At 42.3% G+C, this 21,627-nt stretch overlaps 1 pseudogene; it reads left to right on the top strand.

Moving 5' to 3' along the window:
• Positions 1-16,927: 16,927 nt before the first annotated feature.
• LOC123138930 (glyceraldehyde-3-phosphate dehydrogenase 3, cytosolic-like) lies at positions 16,928-20,751 on the top strand (annotated as a pseudogene).
• The last annotated feature ends 876 nt before the right edge of the window (positions 20,752-21,627 follow it).

Genomic DNA, 21,627 nt, shown 5'->3' with positions numbered 1-21,627 from the left:
CAACGGCGTGGTGGTGGTGGAGGAGCGTGGCAATCCCGCAGGGCTTCGCCAAGCACCTACGGGAGAGGAGGAGGTGTCACGGGAGGGAGGGAGGCGCCTAGGGCTCAGGTATGGATGCCCTCCCTCCCCTCCACTATATATAGGGGCAGGGGAGAGGGGGGAGGCGCAGCCTTGCCCCTTCCTCCAAGGAAGGGGTGCGGCTAAGAGGGGGGGGAGTCCATCCTCCCCAAGGCACCTCGGAGGTGCCTTCCCCCTTTAGGACTCTCCCCTTTTTCCTATATCTTGGCGCATGGGCCTCTAGGGGCTGGTGCCCTTGGCCCATGTAGGCCAAGGCGCACCCCCTACAGCCCATGTGGCCCCCCGGGGCAGGTGGCCCCACCCGGTGGTCCCGGTACAATACCGATGACCCCGAAACTTGTCCCGATGGCCGAAACAGGACTTCCTATATATAAATCTTTACCTCCGGACCATTCCGGAACTCCTCGTGACGTCCGGGATCTCATCCGGGACTCCGAACAACATTCGGTAACCACATACAAGCTTCCTTTATAACCCTAGCGTCATCGAACCTTAAGTGTGTAGACCCTACGGGTTCGGGAGACATGTAGACATGACTGAGACGTTCTCCGGTCAATAACCAACAGCGGGATCTGGATACCCATGTTGGCTCCCACATGTTCCACGATGATCTCATCGGATGAACCACGATGTCAAGGACTCAATCGATCCCGTATACAATTCCCTTTGTCCAGCGGTATTTTACTTGCCCGAGATTCGATCGTCGGTATACCGATACCTTGTTCAATCTCGTTACCGGCAAGTCTCTTTACTCGTTCCGTAACACATCATCCCGTGATCAACCCCTTGGTCACATTGTGCGCATTATGATGATGTCCTACCGAGTGGGCCCAGAGATACCTCTCCGTTTACACGGAGTGACAAATCCCAGTCTCGATTCGTGCCAACCCAACAGACACTTTCGGAGATACCTGTAATGCACCTTTATAGCCACCCAGTTACGTTGTGACGTTTGGTACACCCAAAGCATTCCTACGGTATCCGGGAGTTGCACAATCTCATGGTCTAAGGAAAAGATACTTGACATTGGCAAAGCTCTAGCAAACGAACTACACGATCTTTGTGCTATGCTTAGGATTGGGTCTTGTCCATCACATCATTCTCCTAATGATGTGATCCCGTTATCAACGACATCCAATGTCCATAGCCAGGAAACCATGACTATCTGTTGATCACAACGAGCTAGTCAACTAGAGGCTCACTAGGGACATATTGTGGTCTATGTATTCACACGTGTATTACGATTTTCGGATAATACAGTTATAGCATGAATAAAAGAAAATTATCATGAATAAGGAAATATAATAATAATACTTTTATTATTGCCTCTAGGGCATATTTCCAACAAAATCACCCAACCGGGGAAGGAACGCAAAATCGAGGAACATAACACCGGTATCATGGAAACTAGGGCGGCAAGAGTGGAACAAAACACCAGGCATAAGGCCGAGTCTTCCACCCTTTACCAAGTATATAGATGCATTAATTAAATAAGAGACATTGTGATATCCCAACATAATCATGTCCATCATGGAGCAATCTTCAACTTCACCTGCAACTAACAATGCTATAAGAGGAGCTGAGCAAAGCGGTAACATAGCCAAGCAATGGTTTGCTAGGAAGGATGAAAAAGGTTAGAGGTTGACATGGCAATATGGGAGGCATGGTAAACAAGTGATAGGTAGCGCAACATAGCGATAGAACGGAGCAACTAGCAAGCAAAGATAGAAGTGATATCGAGGGTAATGGTCATCTTGCCTGAAATCCCGCAAGGAAGAAGAACGAGTCCATGAAGAAGACAAACGCACGTAGTCAAACGAATCCTCACAACTTTGGAATGAAATCGAAGCTAACAAGAGAAGCAAACTGGAAAGAAGCAAACAACATGGTAAAACACACAAGCATAAACATGGCATGATGCACAATCAAGTATGATGCATGTCCGGTTTATTGAGGCATGGCATGGCAAAGTGCAACAAACTATACTACAAGTTAAGTGGAGCTCAATATGCAATGAGTTGCATATTGACAAGACACCACATCAATTATTTAGTTCTCTCTCGTTTAGGAACACAACAATATTAAATGTTGTTAAACATGGCAAGAGGTGAAGCATAAGTAAACTACACATTTTAGGCAATTTAAATGAGGCCGGAAATAACGAAAAACAATTCCGGAAATCCCCATATGTTATTTAGCAATTAAATGCAAACACAATTTTAAACATTTTAAATGTTGTTATCATGATGCGGATGACATATCCAAGTTTATGCAATTTTATGAAAACGTTAACATGAGCATGATACGAGGCATTTGTAGCCATGGCGGAAGGAAAAAGGTGCCACAGCGGTGAAACGGAAATGGTGCCACGGCAACATTTCGATCCCGGTAACTTGAGTGAGATACCAATGCAAACGAGAAGTGTGCGGATGTGTTGAACACGCAAGAGATGGGGAGTGATCCCGGATACCGGGTGTCCCACATAACGGTGGCATGGCTTACAACGAACGTGCAAGGAACAATTTGGACACGGTCCAAACATAGGGTGCATCTCATACAACAAATGCATTCGGTCCACGGATGTCGTCTCGGGGTTATACCTTCGAAGCGTGCATTTTCGGGGCGGATCGAGTTCAATGCGGTGTAGGGGAAGTAGACGTTCTCGGGATGGTCGTAGTGGAAGTAGTTGTACACGTTCGTTTCGAAGAGGTACTTGATGAATCCAACATCTTCGGGGCGACGGTAGTGGAAGTAGTGGTACACGGCGGCGGCGGTAGTTGTTCAGGGTCTTGGCGGGTCGTCGTGTAGCCGTACATGTTCGTCGTGGTACACGGTATCTTGTGAAACTTCATGGTTCAATGTGTAGTCGTACACGCGGTCTTTGGCGAAGATGGTCGTACACGCATGTAGATGAACTTGACGGGTCATCAACCTCCTGCTACTGGGCGTCATCTCGGCCTTGACAGAGATGGAACGGAACGCGACAGTTGTGGTACGTGGCGAAAATCTCGAAGATGGCCTTGGCGTTCCTGGTTGGGTGGTTGTGGAGTCAGGATCAAGGACCTTCTGGTGGAGCAGGGAACTTGGCGCGGCCGTGGCTTCACCTTGAAGAGGAGGTCGAGGCAGTCGGCCACCAGCGAGACAAAGGCGAGCTTGATGACGAGCCAGCCATGGTCGCTGGCGCATGAGGAAGAGAAGAAGGAGGCGAGCGGGAGGTGGTTGTCGGAGGAGAGCATCTCACGCGCGGGAAGGAGGTGACAAAGCAGGGCTTGCCGGCAGCGTTGCAGCACGAGGACGACGGCGCGGCTGCTGATGGAAAGGGGCGCGACGGCGGCGAGGAGGCCGACGGGGCTCCGGCCTGGTTCCCTTCTCCGGCGAGCACGGAGCGTGGGAAGGGCAGCGGCAGCAGGGCACGGCAGGGCGCGGGGACGGCTCGGGCACGGTGGTCGCGGGGGCGCTCGATGCAGGAGGCGGATGCAGTAGATGGCATCGGGGGAGGGTGCAGTTGCTGCTGCTGTCGACCCTGATGAAGGCGGGATCTGGTGGCAGAGCTAATGGGAGGCGGCTGAGGAGCCTGGCAGGAGAGGAGGAGGGCGAGACGGGGATGGCTGCGGGGTAGAGGAGGCGCTCGGGGAGATGGGGATCGGGCGCTGGGTTCAGGCGATGCGGGTGCGTGGCGGCGCTCAAAGGGAGCGAGGGGAGGAAGAGAGTGAACAGAGGGGATCGGGCTAGGGTTAAAGGGATTATATGGGCTGTGGGGATGGATGGGCCAGCCTGGGCTAGCTCTCTTCTCTCTCCCTCTAATTTTCTAGCAGAAAAGAAATAGAGAGAGGAAAAGAAAGAGAGGGTTAGGGAAAGATTTTGCGCATGGGGATAATTTTTCCCGGACTCACAAAAATGTGCTTGTTCCGAGAAAATAGAAAAGGCCATGATTAAAAGATTTAAATTCAAACTCATTTGATTTAAATTCAAATGATTTGAATAGGAAGTGAGGGTTGGGAAGGTCCAAAAATGTTCGGATTTTTGGTGGAGCTCCAGAATATGATGAAAGAATATATGGCAAGGTTGGAGACCAAGAATTAAGATAACAAAGGCATTGGGATAATTTGCAAGTGTGTTATGGGTGATTCCGAATTAGTGGAATATTTTATAATAGCTCCATAAATATTGAGAGGATATGTTATAAAGAGAAATCACCATGTGAATTCCCTCGATTTAAATGGATCGAAGATCCATACAATTTATTTAGTTGAGTTTTAAAAAGGGGTTGCATGATGACATGATGCAATGCACATGATGCAAGGATGAATGCAACGAACAAAACAAATCACACGACGAATCTCGGAATACAAGGAAGGCATCTGGAGCGTCGGTCTCGGGGTGTTACAACACTCCACCACTACAAGAGGATCTCGTCCCGAGATCTAGGATGGCACCGGAGAGAAACGAAAGAGGAAGAGAAGAGGTAAAGCTAAGTTGCTTCTTCGACCAATGAGTGAAACCATGAACCTTAGGAGGTTGAGAAATTTAAAAGAAAGAGCACAACAGAGAAGAACGAGATTGCAAACAATATGTTAGAAAAGAGGAACAAGGAACATTACGAGGACTTGAAGGTTGCAAAGGCATGAATCAAGAGTTTAATGGACAGGATAGAATTGAAACCACTCTGGTTGAAACGAGATAAACAAGGAACAAGGACGATCAAATTCGGACAACATCCAGTTGAAAAGAGATGCAAGACTTGATAAGATGAAAAGAACTTCAAAAGATGACACAACACTCCGGTTAAATGGATGAGCAAGAGAATAACGTGATCTTGACAAAACAAGGTGATGGGTGAAGAGAGCAACATCACAATGCCTCCGGAACGAAAGAATAGGAGCTAGCTTGTTGGGATAAAGGGACGGAGAAGAAAATGAAAAATTTTGCCACAAAAGAACATGGACAACACCCTTCCAAGAAGGTTAGAACGAAGTTGTTGGAAAACCAACAACGAAATGAATAAGCTTGTAGTGGGCTTATGAAAAACTTCTCAAAATTATGAGGTGACAACCGGCCATTAATAGAAACAATTGCTTGCTTGAGATCAATGAAGGGGTGAAAAACCTCTTTCACCGAGAAGGATATGGAGAAAGCTTGAATCATTGATAAGCACCACATAGCAACATTCCTTAGGGAAGGCTTTAGGTGAAATATAACCCAACATAACTCCAACAACGAGGTTGATGGTTGAAAAGATCTCTTGAACAAAAAGAAAATGATGGATTTAAATAAGTCACTCTTGACAACTTGTGAATCATGAAACGCGAAAGGAAATTATCAAGAATGACATAACACCATCTCAAAAGATAAGATAGAGAGAATTGCACTTCGGAATGTAAGATGAAGAATGCTTGAACTCCTCAAAACAAAACCTATGTTGAACACCATGTTTATTTTTGAGTATAGCCTGGCGAATCATAACTTTGAGAAAAATCTTGAAGAACAATTGAAGAATGAAAAGGAATCCTTGATGAACCACCATGTAGAGCCTCCATGAAGAACTCCGGTAAAGAAAAATGATTATGAAGAAGAATTGGAGGTTGAAGAGAACCAGAATTGAAGCCTTGCCATGATTTAGATGGAGCTACGAAATGAGTAAACTTTGAACTCCGGGCAAGAAAGATGAATAACTTGGAACCGAGAATTACTTCCTAATGAACAAACTCCAGAAGAAGGAATTAATCACCTGGATGAAACAAGAATAAGAATTATGTCATGCCTATCCTTCATCAATTTAAATTGATGACAAGCAATGGATTTGGCATACTACTTATTCTCGTAGAAAGGATTGAAAAGAGATATTGCTCAACTTGGGAAGGTCTTCAACGAACCACCGGTAGGATTGAAACAACGAATACATTAATACGAGGACATAGGAAAAGGAATCTTGAACGAACCACATTAAGAATTGAAAATGAACGTAGCAAAGGCACAATTTGCCGGGAAGATTTGGAAAACGAATGAAGATACTTGAGGGGATTTAGATGCAAGAGAACAAAGAGATCATGAACTGATTAGAGGGTATTTGAATGATTGATCGGTAAGATTTGGAGAATGAGAGCTGAAAGCTAAGAATGAATAATTCTGAGATGATTGGCTCCAGAGAATGAAACTGAAAAGACTCCTGAATTGCTCCGGATGGGTGAAAAGAATTCTCACAATCGAAAACAATTATGAGGATGGCATGAAGCTAGAACCACGAATCTTTGGAAGAACGGGTAAGGATTTAGAGGAACTCTTCTTCGGTCTTCACATGCTGAGAATGATGACGAGAACCACCAAAATTGTTGAGGCACTTCAGAACAAAGAAGAATAGAAATGATGAACCAACGATGAAAATATTTTGAAAGCGATCTTGGAAAAAGAATATGACTGATGAAAATTCGTTCTTACATCAAACTTGGAAAAGAATTTGAGAGTAACTCCAGGAAGGTTAGAAGAGTTAGGTAAGATCCCGGGAAAAGACGTGTGGGTTAGGGCCCACTCGAAGGAAACATCGTTGAATGATTTTGAAGAGAGATTGCACAGGTTGAATTAAATGACTAGAATGAGATAATAATCTCCAAATAGCTTGAACGGATCTTGAATGAAAAGACGAGCCTTCTGAGATATATTCAACACTCGAGAACGAAGGAATATCGAGAAGTGAATGATTAAGAGGTGCACCGGAATGAGAAAACATTTGAAACGAGGAAAGGATATGATCGACAAAGCTTGAATTGAATCCACCAGAGAAGAAAAGAGAACGAAGAATGATAAACTTGAAGCTCGTGAGCATCTTCACAAGGGATCACCGGATCAGAACATTGATTGAAAAGGGTGAAGTGACTTCACATGAATAAATGGATACATGATTAAAATATATGAGTCCTTGAAGAAAAGGGTGGGAGGGTGGGGAAAACAAAGACAACTTGGGATGAACGAAGCAAACACCGTTGAGAAAACTTAGAATTGATCTTGCGGACGGGGAGAATGATCGGATCCACTTGAAGAGAAGCACGCCGGTAGGAAAAGAATTAACTTGACAACCTTGATGATCAAGAAGGATTAGTATTCACATAGCAATATGAGTACACCATTTAGGAGAGGTATGGATTCGACATTTGACATCGAAGCAACTCGAATACCACAACTCAAAACAAAACATAGGATTTGGCTTGCAGAATAAGCCGGAACAAACATATGATAGAGATTTCGTCCGAAGTTTTTGTGGTGGGGCCCACACGGGCTCGATTGTACAGCACCATCATGTATAAGGCAGTGCACATGACATATGAAGCGTCCCTGAACCAGCATAGCTAAGGGTTCTTTAAGACACAACGAGACCACTGTAAAAACGACCGTGGATAGGCGGATCACTAGACGTCGAACCCCAATCTCATATCATGCATCTGTCAAAAAGAAAAAAAACTAGAGCTATTTGAATTCCCACCTATAAAACTCCCGAAACTTTCTGGTTATGCAATCTGGTGTTGGGGATACAGGGGAAGCAATATATATCTCACCCAAAACTAACAATTCCTACATCCAAGTTGTATCCATCCGTCAACACATAACCAAGAAACCTTCGGAAATCGTGTACCTCAACCTTCGAAAAGCATCCGTTATATGAGCTATGGCAATACTCCCGAATTCCCACCCCAGTACTAGGTGGCGTCGAGGTTATCTCACCAACAACTGCATAAAAGAGATTTTCGATGTCGGCAAAACTCAGGTATTCCAGAACTGCAACGATAAAATTATGAGGACAACACCTCGGAGCTCAACTCCCCGGGACACTGCCACATAAAAGACATGAGGCACCAAGAACAATGTTCTCGTTACAAAACCATCGGAACGATTCCAAGATACCCGCGTGATCCTAAAAAAAATTAGTGAAATTTGAGGAGAGGAAAGTCAAAACATCTACGTCAGGAGACCTCACCAGAGCGACGAAGGGACTGAGGAGTAAAAAGAATCCTACTCTCCGATATATATAATCCTAAGACTCAAAACATTTTTTTCTAGACTCAACAACGCCAGCAAACAATCAAGCAGGGGGCTCCTAAGTCGGGGATGGCTCTGATTACCAACTTGTAACACCCACGATGCGGCTATATCTCCCACGTGTCGAAGCACGACTTAGAGGCATAACCGCATGGTGGTTTTGTCACAAGAAAGGTCATCTTCACACAATCCCATGTAATGAACAAGACTGGGATAAAGAGTTGGCTTACAATCGCCACTTCACACAAGTACTTCAATAAATCATACATCGTTCAGAGTACACACATAGTCCGACTATGGACGAAGCCAAAAGAAAAGAAGACAACCCAACTGCTAGATCCCCGATTGTCCCAACCGGGCTCCACTACTGATCAACATGAAACGAAACATAGCAACAACTAAGATCTTCGTTGAGCTCCCATCTAAGCTCGGTTGCATCACCTGCACTGGTATCATCGGCACCTGCAACTGTTGTGATAGTATCTGGTGAGTCACGAGGACTCAGCAATCTCAAAACCCACGAGATCAAGACTATTTAAGCTTATGGGTAGGAAGTGGTAATGAGGTGGAGTTGCAACAAGCACTAAGCAAATATGGTGGCTAACATACGCAAATAAGAGCGAGAAGAGAGCAAACGGAACGGTCGTGAAGCTAGCAATGATCGAGAAGTGATCCTTAACTCCTACTTATGTCAAACATAACACAAAACCGTGTTCACTTCCCGGACTCCGCCGAAAAGAGACCATCACGGCTACGCGCGCGGTTGATGCGTTTTAATTCGGATCTGGTGTCAAGTTCTCTACAACCGGACATTAACAAATTCCCATCTGCCACATAACTGCGGGCACGGCTTTCGAAAGTTTAAACCCTGCAGGGGTGTCCCAACTTAGCCCATCATAAGCTCTCACGGTCAACGAAGGATATTCCTTCTCCCAGGAAGACCCGATCAGACTCAGAATCCCGGTGTACAAGACATTTCAACAATGGTTAAACAAGACCAACAAGACCACCCGACTGTGCCGACAAATCCCGATAGGAGCTGCACATATCTCGTTCTCGGGGCACACCGGATAAGCGAAGCGTACAGGTACCGGCGTAATCCAAGTTGCCAACGAATGGTCCCGCATGGTGCTCTAGTTTGGACCAACACTCGGAGGAGACTGGCCCGGGGGGTAAAATAAAGATGACCCTTGAGTCTGCAGAACCCAAGGGAAAAAGGCTTAGGTGGCAAATGTTAAAACCAATGTTGGGCCTTGCTGGAGGAGTTTTATTCAAAGCGAACTGTCAAGGGGGTCCCATAAATCACCCAAACGTGTAAGGAACGCAAAATCAAGGAACATAACACCGGTATCATGGAAACTAGGGTGGCAAGAGTGGAACAAAACACCAGGCATAAGGCCGAGTCTTCCACCCTTTACCAAGTATATAGATGCATTAATTAAATAAGAGATATTGTGATATCCCAACATAATCATGTCCATCATGGAGCAATCTTCAACTTCACCTGCAACTAACAATGCTATAAGAGGGGCTGAGCAAAGCGGTAACATAGCCAAGCAATGGTTTGCTAGGAAGGATGAAAAAGGTTAGAGGTTGACATGGCAATATGGGAGGCACGGTAAACAAGTGATAGGTAGCGCAACATAGCGATAGAACGGAGCAACTAGCAAGCAAAGGTAGAAGTGATATCGAGGGTAATGGTCATCTTGCCTGAAATCCCGCAAGGAAGAAGAACGAGTCCATGAAGAAGACAAACGCACGTAGTCGAACGAATCCTCACAACTCCGGAATGAAACCGAAGCTAACAAGAGAAGCAAACCGGAAAGAAGCAAACAACATGGTAAAACACACAAGCATAAACATGGCATGATGCACAATCAAGTATGATGCATGTCCGGTATAATGAGGCATGGCATGGCAAAGTGCAACAAACTATACTACAAGTTAAGTGGAGCTCAATATACAACGAGTTGCATATTGACAAGACACCACATCAATTATTTAGTTCTCTCTCGTTTAGGAACACAACAATATTAAATGTTGTTAAACATGGCAAGAGGTGAAGCATAAGTAAACTACACATTTTAGGCAATTTAAATGAGGCCGGAAATAACGAACAACAATTCCGGAAATCCCCATATGTTATTTAGCAATTAAATGCAAACACAATTTTAAACATTTTAAATGTTGTTATCATGATGCGGATGACATATGCAAGTTTATGAAATTTTATGAAAACGTTAACATGAGCACGATACGAGGCATTTGTCGCCATGGCGGAAGGAAAAAGGTGCCACGGCGGTGAAACGGAAATGGTGCCACGACAACATTTCAATCCCGGTAACTTGAGTGAGATACCAATGCAAACGAGAAGTATGCGGATGTGTGGAACACGCAAGAGATGGGGAGTGATCCCGGATACCGGGTGTCCCACATAACGGTGGCATGGCTTACGGCGAACGTGCAAGGAACAATTCGGACACGGTCCAAACATAGGGTGCATCTCATACAACAAATGCATTCGGTCCACGGACATCGTCTCGGGGTTATACCTTCGAAGCGTGCATTTTCGGGGCGGATCAAGTTCGATGCGGTGTAGGGGAAGTAGACGTTCTCGGGACGGTCATAGTGGAAGTAGTTGTACACGTTCGTTTCGAAGAGGTACTTGACGAATCCAACATCTTCGGGGCGACGGTAGTGGAAGTAGTGGTACACGGCGGCGGCGGTAGTTGTTCAGGGTCTTGGCAGGTCGTCGTGTAGCCGTACATGTTCGTCGTGGTACACAGTATCTTGTGAAACTTCACGGTTCAATGTGTAGTCGTACACGCGGTCTTTGGCGAAGATGGTCGTACGCGCATGTAGATGAACTTGACGGGTCATCAACCTCCTGCTACTGGGCGTCATCTCGGCCTTGACAGAGATGGAACGGAACGCGACGGTTGTGGTATGTGGCAAAAATCTTGAAGATGGCCTTGGCGTTCCTGGTTGGGTGGTTGTGGAGTCGGGATCAAGGACCTTCTGGTGGAGCAGGGAACTTGGCGCGGCCGTGGCTTCACCTTGAAGAGGAGGTCGAGGCAGTCGGCCACTAGCGAGACGAAGGAGAGCTTGATGATGAGGCATCCATGGTCGCTGGCGCACGATGAAGAGAAGAAGGAGGTGAGCGGGAGGTGGCTGTCGGAGGAGAGCATCTCACGCGCGGGAAGGAGGTGACAGAGGCAGGGCTTGCTGGTAGCGTTGCAGCACGAGGACGACGGCGCGACTGCTGATGGAAAGGGGGCGCGACGGCGGCGAGGAGGCCGACAGGGCTCCGGCCTGGTTCCCTTCTCCAGCGAGGGCGGAGCGCGGGAAGGGCAGCGGCCGCAGGGCACGGTAGGGCGCGGGGACGGCTCGGGCACGGTGGTCGCGGGGGCGCTCGATGCAGGAGGTGGGTGTAGTAGATGGCATCGGGGGAGGGTGCAGTTGCTGCTGCTGTCGACCCTGACAAAGGCGGGATCTGGTGGCGGAGCTGATGGGAGGCGGCCGAGGAGCCTGGCAGGAGAGGAGGAGGGCGCGACGGGGATGGCTGCGGGGTGGAGGAGGCGCCCGGGGAGATGGGGATCGGGCGCTGGGTTCAGGCGATGCGGGTGCGTGGCGGCGCTCAAAGGGAGCGAGGGGAGGAAGAGAGTGAACGGAGGGGATCGGGCTAGGGTTAAAGGGATTAGATGGGCTGTGGGGATGGATGGGCCAGCCTGGGCTGGCTCTCTTCTCTCTCCCTCTAATTTTCTAGCAGAAAAGAAATAGAGAGAGGAAAAGAAAGAGAGGGTTAGGAAAGATTTTGCGCATGGGGATAATTTTTCCCGGACTCACAAAAATGTGCTTGTTCCGAGAAAATAGAAAAGGCCATGATTGAAAGATTTAAATTCAAACTCATTTGATTTAAATTCAAATGATTTGAATAGGGAGGGTTGGGAAGGTCCAAAAATGTTCGGATTTTTGGTGGAGCTCCGGAATATGATGAAAGAATATATGGCAAGGTTGGAGACCAAGAATTAAGATAACAAAGGCATTGGGATAATTTGCAAGTGTGTTATGGGTGATTCCGAATTAGTGGAATATTTTATAATAGCTCCATAAATATCGAGAGGATATGTTATAAAGAGAAATCACCATGTGAATTCCCTCGATTTAAATGGATCGAAGATCCATACAATTTATTTAGTTGAGTTTTAAAAAGGGGTTGCATGATGACATGATGCAATGCACATGATGCAAGGATGAATGCAACGAACAAAACAAATCACACGACGAATCTCGGAATACAAGGAGGGCATCTGGAGCGTCGGTCTCGGGGTGTTACATGCTCCATGTTAAGTATGCACTGAAGTTTCTTAAGACTTAAGGTTATTGGATCGGGTGTGGAGCTCCGGACCCATACCTTCCTGTAATTTGGATGGTAAGAAGAACAATAATATAAATCCGCACATTAAATGTTGATACATGATACTTACTCCAAACATCCAACATCATTGATCGACATGATGTAGTTGCAGAGGCCGGCAAGTATTTCACGTTGGTCTGTGGGAATGATAGTGATTGGGGCGGGACGTTTCTCTTCGACCACGTCAGATGGATTATCCAGGACCTCAAGATCAGAATTAGATAAAGTTTCTTCCTTGATAGGTTGATGGTACATGGGACATCCTTTTAACTTATTAAGCTCTGAATCGAGCAAAATAATTGCTAATTTTTGTCGAAAATGTTTCATATCCTCCTACATAAAAAATATGAAAACAATTTATAAGACATTTTGATAAAACATTATGAGATAATGTATAACACTAAAATACCTGCGTAAACTGGTCTGACAGTCAATGTGGTCCAGTATTTCATAAAATTTAGCATAAACAATCCACATGATACGCTATAATATTATAAAATAATGCTTTAGAATAACACACAGATGAATCTAAAAACAAACTATTGAAACAAGTGCTTACCCATCGGTTCGTATTGCCTCCTGAATTTGCTCTACAACCGTCCATTTTGTAACATTGATATCAGCCACTTATGACCTTTGATAAACTCCAGACTATGCTCTGCAAGTTTCAGCCATTTCTCGAGCCCTAATAACTTTTATATATATATGAGAAATGTTAAGGATGAAGTCAAACAAAATAAATGCTAAGATGAGAAAAGAAATATATAGTTACCGTAGTAACAAGGTCATTGCATTTGACATTCTCACCAAGTGAGTCCAATACTTGGATCTCTCATTTTTTGGCGTTGGCAACTGCTAGATACCAATGGTAGTCCGGCATGTTGATCGGAATGAATAACTAGTTTAACAAAGATACAATTCACAGTCACAATTAGATACAGTTATTAATAAATCATTAAACATATGAACTAAATAATAAACAATCAATAATTATATGCATGGATTACGAGACAAAAACTAACCATATCTTGTTGTAGATAACTATTAACATGATGCACGATGCGACGATATTTTGATGGGTCTATGTCTCTTTCACCGTCTTCTTTTATCTGGCCCGATACAAACGTGCTAATAATGTGTACCTTTTCACCCGCCCTGTCTTGTAGATGCTCGTGAGCAAGCATGCAATATATGTAAGCATTTATCACCTGCAAACAATATTTATATTATATTTATAAATTATGGTATTATATATAATCAATTAATTACAAAGATTGTGCAATTGGTCTTACACCGTCATGTAAGAACATGTCATTTTTTATAAGGCATTCCAAATCGTCTTTTGCTAACAAGGCATCTCCAATGTCCACAAACTGGGTATTCTTAAGGGCAAACTTGATTGATTCGATGACTATAATATCTCTAGGGGTACAAACATAGTCTATGAAATTCATAAAAAAGTGAGACAGCTTAGTAAACAATAAAAGCCAAAAGAGTTGAATACAAAAGACAATATCACAAAAAATCTTGATAATAATATAAAAAATACCTTGTGGGATAACATGTAAATTAGCATCCTTTTTTGGTTTATTATGAGATATAACCTCTTCGACGTGATTATGTTGTGAATTTCCGGCCCCTTGCAGCGACATTGCATCTGAACCCTTAATGGATTCTTTCCGTGAATCTCCAGAGTCAATATTCATGTATACTATATTCTGAAAAAACAAAAATATAGAAACACCATTCATTGTATCATATATAATATAGATACAGAGTAAGGTTAGCTATATGCACCTATTCTCACGGTGTTTCAGTGCGGTCTGTCATCGTTGCATCAGTGCGTATATCGGAACCCATCAATTTATATCTATGCTAAAATATATTTAATATTTTTTACTACATCATAAAACTATACATAATATATAATAAAACTGTATCTGAAACTAAAACAACTGTTTTATCTGATAATAATAAAAACATTTGGTTATATTAGAAACAAATGCTGCTTAAATCATTATACAAACAGAAAAATTCGGGGAAAACAAAAATCTATAATGTTCATATAAGTTAGTAGGCGTTTGAAATTTCTTGAACTATTTTAAATTAAATGATAGGCTATGGCAAATTGGCAAACAAAAACTAAAACAAACAACCCAACATTAACAAAGTTTATTTGTTTCATCTATCTTTTTTTTGTGATACCCTTAATATATGTAACAAGCATAAAAGTATTTTTTTATGAACCGCATTTATAACTTTGTTTACTTACAAATCAATACTTACAAGTATACCATGATGAAATATATATGATGAAATATAAATGATATTTCCTACTGCATCATATTATTATATGTAGTATATAATAAAAATAAACATGTAACACAACTCATTTGTATGCAAAAAAGAAAACCTATTTGATATTATTAGAAATATATGTTGTTTAAATAAATGTCATATGCCATGTTTCTAAAAAAATGTTCATAGTTTTCAAAAAATGTTCATGATATTTGAAAAATCTTTTTGATTTTTACATAAATGTTCTTGTTTTCAGAATATGTTTTAAAGAAAACTGATATATATTATAAAAAAATGTTAGGTATTTTCAAAATTTGTTCCTCAAATTCGAAAAAAGTATTTCCTTTTTAGAAATATTTTATGGATTTACCAATAAATGTTCTAACTTTTCAAAAATTGACCTGGATTTTCAAAAATAGTTATTGTTTATTGAAATTAGTTCTCAAATTTAATACAATGTTCATATCTTAAAATTTTGTTCATGTTTATGAAATATTATTGATTTTTTAAAAAAGGTTATGATTTTCAAAGTTTGTTCTCAATATTCAAAAAATGTTTGTGCTTGTAAAAAAATGTTCGCGCTTCCAAAATTGTTCAATTTTTCTAAAATGGATCTCATTTTCGAATGTATTTTAAGGATTCAAAAACAGTTCGTGGTCCCAATTCTGTTCAAATTCATCAAAATTTTCATTTGTTTAAAAGTTTCTTCTCAAAATCCATAATAATTTTTTTTGCAAAATTTGTTCACTTTTTCATATTTGCTATCTATTTCCAAAAACATTCATGTATTCAAAAGAGAAATAATGTGATGAAGCAGAAAAGAAATAAATGTAAATAAAAAAGAAAAATAATTTGGGCCGGCCCAGTTGGGACGAACCCTTTGCGACGTATAAAAATAATTAAAAAAAATCATCATAACACTAATAAAAACTATACCATGATGAAATATAAATGACGAAATATAAATGATATTTCCTACTGGATCATATAATTATATATAATATATAATAAGAATTTAAGTGAAAATAAGAAAACTTTTTGTATGAAAAAAAACCTAGCTTATATTATTATAAATATATGTTGTTTAAATAAATGTCATACCCCATGAAAATCCAGGAAAAACAACTAACTATAGTATTCTTATATAAGTAAGTAATTATCTGAAAATATTTAAATTATTTATTTAGTCTATGGAAATCTATGCAACAAAAAAAATAAAACATGCAAACAAACATTATTCAACCAAGTATATTTGTGTTTTCTATTATTTGCCCCCCACATTTTTTTGTTGTGATGCCCTTGGTTTATTTAATACGTATAAAAATGTATATTTTTATGCACCATGTATATTATTATACACTTTTATTGATTTTGTGAGGTATGTATAATTTTTATATCTATATGGACATTTTTTTTGGATCCACAAAATTACAGAGGGCCACGTGAAAGGCTGGGCCAGGCCCAGCCCGTGGCAACGCACAGGCGACGGCGCACCTCCCCCTTCCTTCGGCCCACATCCCCCGGGCGACGGCGCACCTACCCCGTCCGACGGCCCACCTCCCCCGCCTCCCACAAAACCTGTCACCACCTACCCTCCCGCAACCTTATCCCATTCACTCCTCACTCCACTCTCTTCAACTCCCCCTTTCCCCTCCGCCGCTGCATCGCTGCGCGTGTCCACGAGACGTCGGCCGCGCGCGTCCACGAGCCCCCGGTCGCGCTCCTCCGCTCGTTGTTGCCGCATCAGGCCCTCACCTATCCTCTCCACTCCCGCCAGTCGCCACATCTAGCCCGCTCACCTCCCCCTGCCGCATCGTCGCGCATGTCGCCTAGCCCGCAACGACCACGACTCCGCCAGCCGACCAGCACAGCAGTCTCCGGCGACCCGTGTGTGACCGCAGGTGACGCTCACATCGAGCAACATCGACCGGGCGCGGGTGCTGGATCTGGTCGCCGTTCGGAGAGCATGTACTAATCTCCGGCGAGTTCCTTGCGCAGACCGGAAGAGGGGTGCCTCGATCTGCCACACCAGAAGGTCAGGTACGCCGATCCGAACCCTGAGTTGGATTCGTTGACTGTTGGCTGCTTCTGTGGGTTCATTTTCTGATGGATGCAATTTTTCTTTGCGTTGCAGGCTTCGGCGTGATCGGCAGGCTTGTGGCCAGGGTTGCGCTCTAGAGATACGATGTCGATCTCGTCGCCGTGAACGACCCCTTCATCACCACCGACTACATGGTATCGTTCTCGAATCTCCTAGCTTATGAGATCTACGGGCACGTATGGTAGGGTCGTTTTGGATCCGTGCATGAGACACCCGTTTATATTCACTGGATCCGAACCTAAGTTGGATTGTTGACTGTTGGCTGCTTCCGTGGGTTCGTTTTCTGATGGATGCATGCACTGGCGGAGCCTTGTGGATGCAAAACGGGGTTGTGAACCCCCATTTCAAACTGCACTTGTGTTACTATACGTATATATGAGGTATATGTATTAAGTGTTTTACCCCAGCCATCGGTGGATGACTCCCATTCAATCCGATTAACTTGTGTAGTCCATACTCCATAATTCCATCTGTACAAAGCTATAGCTAGCTAGCACAAGCAGCTTGATTAATTGTTCGTACAAATTTAGGTAGCTAGTACAAGCAGCTTGATCGATATATGTACGAGTAGCTTCTTGCTTGTTACTTGTTGCATCTTTTGGCATCACTAAGATTTACCGACTACTTGCTACTGCATATGCATGGAATACGACGAGTCGGCAACCAACAATTGATGAGCCCTCCCCCCCTTAATTGCTTGTAACGCTCCGCCACTGGATGCATGTTTGCTTTGCCCTGCAGGTTTCGTCCGGATCGGCAGGCTTGTGGCCAGGGTTGCTCTCTAGAGCCCCGATGTCTGGCTCGTCACCGTCAACGACCCCTTCATCAGCAAAGACTACATGGTATTGTTCTACGGACACGTATGGTAGGGTCGTTTTGGACTCGTGCATGGGACACCAGTTTATATTCACTGGATTACGAGCTTAGATCTGTGCTAAACATGAATGGATTTGCTCTTCTAGTTACACGCTGATGCTTTGCTACACAATCATAAGCACAGTTAAATAGCGATGTATATGAATCTAGTGAATGTCGCTACATGTCTGTCTGTATCATCAGTTTTGGGAAACGACTTTTAGATCTGCTTTGCAAGTGCCTTATGCATACGTTATATTCCTCACTTCAGTGGAGAATAGTTAGGTAGTTCCAGATTTGAGGAATCTATTTGTTCCACGCAGTGACTATTGTTCCATTGTGGTATTTATAATAGATGTACACCTGGTAGTATTCTGTCATATCTTACTAAATAAGACACATGCAGGCTCCATGCCAATTAGTACTTAAATTAAGCATAGTGCAACTGATTCTCTCATATTATGGTTCTAAATTATGTGCTTGTAACTGGCAGACCTACATTTTCAAGTATGACACTGTCAACGGACAGTGGAAGCACCATTAAGTTAAGGTGAAGGACTCCAAGACCCTTCTCATCGATGAGAAGGAGGTTCCTGTGTTTAGCTACAGGTTTGTTACCGCTAATTTTTGTGGCCATGCAGTTGATTTCCAAAGTAAACGCCCTGATCATACAATGTCCTGATGTGGGAACCCTAAGGAGATCCCATGGGCTGCTGCTGGTGCTGAGTACGTTGTTGAGTACACCGGTGTTTTCACTGACAAGGACAAGGCTGCAGCTCACATATAGGTACATTCTTTCAAACTTTCCATTTCATGGTACCTGAATATTTATTGTGTATAATTTACTAAATTAGTTTTCTGTGTCACCACTTTCAGGGTGGTGCCAATAAGGTCATCATTTCTGCTCCCAGCAAGGATGCTCCCATGTTTGTCTGTGGTGTCAATGAGAAGGAATACAAATCTGACATTGACATTGTCTTCAACGCTAGCTGCACCACTAACTGCCTTGCTCCTCTTGCTAAGGTGCTTATCATTGAAGTTTTGTGCAGCTCAAACCAACCGCCAATATTGGGAATTGTATACTGATAATTTGTTTCTTTCAGGTTATCAGTGACAGGTTTGGCATCGTTGAGGGTTTGATGACAACAATTCATGCCATGACTGGTAATGCATTACACTGGGTTTTTTCTTCAACATTTTATATTATATATTTGACTATTGCATGCTTATGTGTGGCTGAAATTTAAATTTACAGCAACCCAGAAGACTGTTGAATGTCCTTCCAGCAAGGACTGGAGAGGTGTAAGGGCTTCCAGCTTCAACATCATTCCGAGCAGCACTGGTGCCGCAAAGGTATATTCAACTGGCCTTCTATTATATGATCAGTTAACTGATTGAACAATGTAGCTTGATGGATTATCTGATTCTTGTTGCCCGTAGCAACACATCATAAAGTTAACTTATTGAATTGTCACGGCTTGGATCTTATCGAATGTTTAAATCTACTATAAGAATATACAAGCTGATGTTTCTTGGTTTATTAGCATATGCATTTTCACATGGAGCTGCATTTTCACATTTTCTCAGGTTGCCAAATGTATTCAAGGAATTGTGAAATATAAATATAGTTTATTTTTGTTCTTTTGGAATTGTGATGTTTGGCCTCATGTTGCCAAAGATATTCAAGGAATTATGAAATAAAAAGTAATAATAAATTTCTTTCTTGGTCGTAACGAATGGACACCTTGCTATAGAACATACACATTTTTTATCTGGTTGTTTATGCATGTGTTAATTTTGTATTTTAGAAATAGTTTGATCATTCAACTTAATATGCAGGGTTTCACAAAGGTGAGCATATGAATTTTGTAGATTCATCAAATAAATAAAATATGAGAGATTGAAATATAGGAGTTGAGATTTAGGTATGCTGTTGGAGTTAAACAAGATACCAGGGAAAACCTTTCTAGGGGAATCCCCTATGCTTAGATTTAGGGGAGATAGTTTGGAGGAGTTGTAGTATATTAATGAGATTTCATTAAAAAGTTAGGCAGTCAACTATGGTCAGAATAGGCTGTTAGCCTATAATATCTGAAAGAAATGTTTGTAATCAGTTGTAGCCCACCTAATTGGACTGCTTTATTAGATATAAAATCAATTGTATTGCCTATGATAATTTTATAACCTGGCACTATCTACAATGGTGTCCTTTCTTTTCAATTTGATGGTATGCCTGACCAAGCATGATCCTAATCTAATAACTGTTAAACTTTTACAGAATAGATAGATCCAGAAATTTTCGTACCTAAAGGACGATGCCTTCTTGGTGCTCCTTGCTTACAGAAGGTACTCCTCCGGAATTTGTCCTCCAAATCTGGGTATTTTGATGCTTTTCTATATGTGATGGGCAAAGGGAAAGTAAGGAGGGGTGTGAGGGATGGCAGAGGAGTTTAACATATATAGGTAGGGCAAAAGGGGAAGGCTGGGAAGCAGATATCTTTCCAGTTCTACCATCTATAATTATGTATGGTGCAGATATCTTTCCTTTTTTCATCATACACATACCTCATAATAAATTAGAAAAGATGTCAGAAATCATAACTTACTAAAAACTAATTTGTTGTATTAATTAATTTGTCAGAAATCATAACTTACTATAATTATGCATGCCATATAAAAATGAAATATCTTATATGTATGTTTAAATATTGATTCTATTTTTTATTATTGTTCAGTTTGAAAAGGTAAACATGAACTTTCTATTTAACTTATGTGTATTTAATCAGTTCAACATGTAAAAAGTTAATTTATCAAACAAATAATCTTAAATGTTTTGTTTCTGAAATATGGCAATTAACAGCCATATGATTTTGTTGTATGCACAATCAAAACACAGATGCACCTAATGCATCATCGATCATTTGCAAGGGAGCGTGGGTCAGAAGGGGACGTGGAACTGCTGCAGCCTATCTGAGACAACGCAAACTCCAGCAAATTTGGCCAGCCAGGTACATCATCTAAACGACAATACGGTAGCAACTTGAACAAAATTTGAATTGATTAGTATAGTAGCTTAGTAGTAGTAGCTTCCTGTACTAATATTTATGTCGACCAATCACTGCACCGGATATGCACTCCTGGGATTATATATGTATGGGGGCCTGTGATATTGTGAAGGGTCTTACATTTGTTAGGCTTGATGATATTTGCACAAACTGTGTAAGACAAACAAACCCTCCTCCCCTCCTTTGCAGCAAGATCCGCATCCTCCTCCTTTCTAGTAGCTAATCCTCCTCCTCTCCAATACAGCAGCAACTGAAAACAGGCAACTGCAAGGAGCCAACACCTTTCACTCCCCCTTCTACCACACCATAATCTGCTATTGATGCTTTGCTGGTGGCTCACTGCTTTGTGCTAGATGCTTTGCTGTATCGCAATAGAAAATTCACGGCGTCCACACTAACATATCTACTATTAAAGTGGTTTTGTTTCTTTTACTGTATGTACTGATCAATAAGCTAGGATATCCATCTCTCATTTTTGTTACTATATTCAGGATCACACAAAATATAAGCAGCGTCTATTAGAGTCCTGGAATATAATGCAACAGCAAGAAAGGAAGATCAAGGACAACTTAAAAAATAAAGAATATATGCAAGGTAGGTGCCATATGAACGTCATATGTTTATTGAGTATTCTCTAGTTGGAATGTGATTATTACCGATGAAGAAAACCTCGTATAGTATAACAGTGCGTGTATGGATGGAGTTATACTATACGAGGTAGTATATGATGCGAGGCAGGCAATGTCTGAAAACATCTCCTATTCTACTTTGAGTATGTTGTGAAC

The sequence above is a fragment of the Triticum aestivum genome, chromosome 6B (genome assembly GCF_018294505.1).
Source record: "Triticum aestivum cultivar Chinese Spring chromosome 6B, IWGSC CS RefSeq v2.1, whole genome shotgun sequence".
Classification (NCBI taxonomy): domain Eukaryota; kingdom Viridiplantae; phylum Streptophyta; class Magnoliopsida; order Poales; family Poaceae; genus Triticum; species Triticum aestivum.
The sequence above is the reverse complement of the archived record's forward strand: the minus strand, read 5'-3'. Positions and strand labels throughout refer to the sequence as shown.